This window comes from Arachis hypogaea, chromosome 1, assembly GCF_003086295.3.
Source record: "Arachis hypogaea cultivar Tifrunner chromosome 1, arahy.Tifrunner.gnm2.J5K5, whole genome shotgun sequence".
NCBI lineage: Eukaryota > Viridiplantae > Streptophyta > Magnoliopsida > Fabales > Fabaceae > Arachis > Arachis hypogaea.
Window position 1 is genome coordinate 20183352 of NC_092036.1, and position 4268 is coordinate 20187619.

The 4268-nt window shown below is 41.0% G+C and overlaps 1 non-coding gene across 1 annotated transcript; it reads right to left on the minus strand.

The window, feature by feature from the left end:
• Window positions 1-987: 987 nt before the first annotated feature.
• On the minus strand, window positions 988-1091 carry LOC112712939 (small nucleolar RNA R71). Its single transcript, XR_003157986.1, has one exon. It is a non-coding gene; the product is annotated as a small nucleolar RNA R71 (small nucleolar RNA).
• Between the last annotated feature and the right edge of the window lie 3177 nt (window positions 1092-4268).

Consider the following 4268-nt stretch of genomic DNA (forward strand, 5'->3'; position numbering starts at 1 on the left):
ATCTTACAATCACACCATCAATGATAGAGATTCTAACCAATCAATTCCCAGTCAAGGCCTCTTATTTTTATTATTTAAAATTCCTCAATTTAAATCCCAATTTACTTAGCTCAACTCTTTTTGGAATATCTGATTAATAAAATAGCATATTTTTCTGCAACTCGTTGGGAGATGACCTAGGACTTAAAACTCCCAGTAATTTTAATTTAAACTTTAAGTGACATATTTCTAAATTGATAGGCAGATTTTCGGTGAGTTAAGAACTATACTTGCAACGTAACCATTTTAATAAATTTTTAATTCACCAACTTCTGCACTCCATCAATTTTGGCACCGTTGCCAGAGAGTTGCAATAGAGTGCTTATTTTATTAATTAGAATTTATTTATTTGCATTTTCTTTAATTTTGCTACTATGAGCTGCGTGTTTCTTCTGTCAAATGACACGTTCACTTCCTGATCCGCGCTTGCTAATATTCGATCCTGAAATTGAAAGAACAATTTCACGAATAAGGCGAGAACAGTGTAGGTTAGTCCGCTCTGAGGGCGGATCTGAAAGTGAATCTGAGGAAGAAACCAGCCCCCGTTCTACTGATTCGGTTGTTTTACGTGCAGAAAACATGGCAGCTAGAAGAATTACCATTCAGGAGGAAGGAGCTCCTAATTTTACACTGCAACCGTTTCAAGCGCATCATCCAGCGGTAGCTACGGATTTTGAAATAAAGACCGCACTGCTAAATTTGATGCCGAAGTTTCATGGCCTACCTGCTCAAGAGCCTATCAAGCACTTGAGAGATTTCCAGGCAGCCTGTTCTACTATCAGGCGTGATGGCGCTAATGAAACTTCAATTCTGCTGAAAGCTTTTCCGTTCTCTCTTGAGGGAAAAGCAAGAGAGTGGTACTACACTCAACCTCTAGCAAACGTATCCAACTGGGATACACTCAGAAAGGAGTTCCTGGAGAAATTCTTCCCATCTGAAGTTACTGATAAACTGAGGAAGGATATCTCTACAATTGTTCAGGATGACAATGAGACTATCTTTGAATACTGGGAGCGCTTCAATAATCTTCTGGAAGCATGCCCCCACCACATGATCGACAATATCGTGCTACTCAGCTATGTCACACAAGGTATGAGACCCCAAGATAAGACCACATTGGAAAGTGCCAGCAATGGGTCTATGAAGAAGTACAAGACCACTGATGAAGCTTGGCAATTGATCAGTGATTTAGCTGAATCTACTCGAAAACACAGACAGAAGCAAAGCCGTTCAAGGGCCGTTGCAGAAGTATCTTCTGGCACAGAGACTGCTGCTCTAAATCGAAGCATCTGTGAAATGACCAACCTGCTGAAGCAAATGCAGTTAAATCAACAAGCTCAGCAAACTCAACCGCAGCAAAACCAACAACTAGTTCCACAAAGAATTTGCGGAATTTGTGCTGATTACAGCCATTACACTGATGAATGCCTGCAGCTCCAACAAGAAGACAACATGGTGGCATCCACTCACAACTTCTATGACCGCCTCAACCAAGGGTACAATCAAAGTGGAAATAATAACCATGGATGGCAGAACAATTCAAACCAGAATTGGAGGGATAACAATAATAGGGGAGGCAGAGATAATCAGGAAAATCAGAGGTGGAATAATTACAACAACAGGCAGCAAAATCAACCATACCGAGCACCTCACCTGAGGCAAAACCAAGGACCACCGAACAATCAGCAGCAAACCTCTCAATTTACTCATTCTTCTGTATCTTCTAATGAAGAATTATTACAAGCTTTTGAGAAAAGACAACTGGCCATGGAAAATACCATCGTGAACAGTATTAACGCCAGTCTGAATGGTTTCACCTCTACTCTACAAGCTTTTATGACACAACTTGGTTCAGCACAAAATTCCAGTAACCAACCTTCAAGCACCACTGGAATCCCCTCTCAACCATTACCCAATCCAAAGGGAGGAATTAATGCCATCACCCCGAGGTCCGGAACCACACTGCAGGAGAGGAATCAGGAGGAACCAAGCTCACCAGAATACGCCTCAGCTGAAGAGGTGGTAGAAATCGAAGATGTTGAAGAGGAAGAGGATATACAGGACATAGCCGAAGAAGAGATAGCTCAACCACAGGAAGAGGCACAAAAAGGTGCAGGCACCACAGAAAACACTACTCCCATTCCATTTCCACAACTTGCAAGGAAGCCTAGGAAGCAGCTGGAACCTGATCCTAAAATGGTAGAGATATTCAAAAAGGTTGAGGTAATTGTTCCCCTTTTTGATGTTATTCAACAGGTACCTAAATATGCAAAGTTTCTAAAAGACTTATGTATCCATAAAGATAAAATTAATGAATTAGAAACTATTCCTTTAGGTAGTTCTATATCTGCTTTAATGGGAGGATTACCTGAAAAATGTAGTGATCCAGGTCCTTGCATAGTTAGTTGTACTATTGGTGGTGTAGTAATTTATGATTGCATGTGTGATTTAGGAGCATGTGTCAGTATAATGCCTTTGTCTATATATGATGTTTTAAGGCTCCCTCCCTTAAAAAGGTCGGCAGCTCGTTTTGTGTTAGCAGATAAAAGCATTATTACAGTTGCTGGAGTTGCTGAAGATGTTTTGGTGAACATTAAAAGGCTCACATTTCCCATTGATTTTTATATCTTGGAGATGCCCCATAATGATTCAGATAAGCCATCATCAATCCTACTTGGAAGACCATTCCTGAAGACATCAAAATTCAAATTGGATGCTTTTTCAGGGACATACTCCTTTGAAATAGATGGCCGCATAGTAATCTTCAATCTGAATGGAGTCATTGACAACCCCCCAGAAGATCGTTCTATCTTCCAATGTGATGTCATAGACGAAAGTGTGGCTGAAGTTCAAAAAGAAGAGTTTGAAGAGAGGCACACTGGACAAGGTCCAAGTGTGGGGACCCTCTTAACTGACAATGAGGACACTTCGCCATTTTCACAAGCCCCAGATAACCCAGAGCCTGTCCATGATCAAAAGTTAGAATTGAAACCTCTCCCTCCACATCTCAAATATGCTTACCTTGAGGATGAGCAGAAGCTTCCGGTTATTATTGCAAGAGAACTGACTTCTCAACAAGAAGAACAGCTACTTGATGTGTTGAGGAAGCATAAGAAGGCAATAGGGTGGAGTTTGGCAGACATAGTGGGAATCAACCCTCAAATATGCGAGCACAGAATATTTTTAGAAGAGGGAGCAAGACCTGTCCGTCAACCACAAAGAAGATTGAATCCTACCATCTTGGAAGTTGTCAAAAAGGAAGTGACCAGACTATTGGAGGCCGGTATCATATATCCCATTTCAGACAGTGAATGGGTAAGCCCAGTGCAAGTGGTGCCCAAGAAGTCCGGAGTCACTACAGTGAAAAATGAGCATGGAGAGCTCATAGCAACTAGAGTTCAGAATGCTTGGAGAATCTGCATTGATTACAGGCATCTCAACCAAGCTACTCGTAAGGATCACTATCCACTTCCATTCATTGATCAAATGCTGGATCGCCTGTCAGGTAAATCACATTATTGCTTTTTAGATGGTTACACAGGTTATTTCCAGATTCATATAGCTCCTGAGGATCAGGAAAAGACTACTTTTACATGTCCTTTTGGAACCTATGCTTATAAAAGAATGCCCTTTGGCTTGTGCAATGCACCAGCTACTTTCCAAAGGTGCATGGTGAGTCTTTTCTCTGATCTTATCGAGGACTGTATGGAAGTTTTTATGGACAATTTTAGCGTTTATGGTGATTCTTTTAACCTTTGCTTAGATGGATTATCTAGAGTATTAGATAGATGTATTAATACAAACCTTGTATTGAATTTCGAAAAATGCCACTTTATGGTAAAGCAAGGGATTGTATTGGGACATGTGGTATCTAATAATGGCATTTCTGTAGACCCAGCAAAGGTGAATGTTATTTCTAGTTTACCTTACCCCTCTTCTGTGAGGGAAGTCCGTTCGTTCCTTGGCCATGCAGGTTTCTACAGGAGATTTATGAAGGACTTTAGTAAGGTGGCACTTCCCTTATCCAGATTACTACAAAAGGATATTGAGTTTGAGTTCAGTGAGGATTGCAAACAAGCATTTGATAAGCTAAAGACTGCTCTAAATCAAGCTCCAATTGTGAGAGGACCCGACTGGAGCCAGCCATTTGAAATCATGTGCGATGCTTCCAACCATGCAGTAGGAGCAGCACTGGCTCAGCGTGAAGGTAAAAATCCTTTTGTTATTGC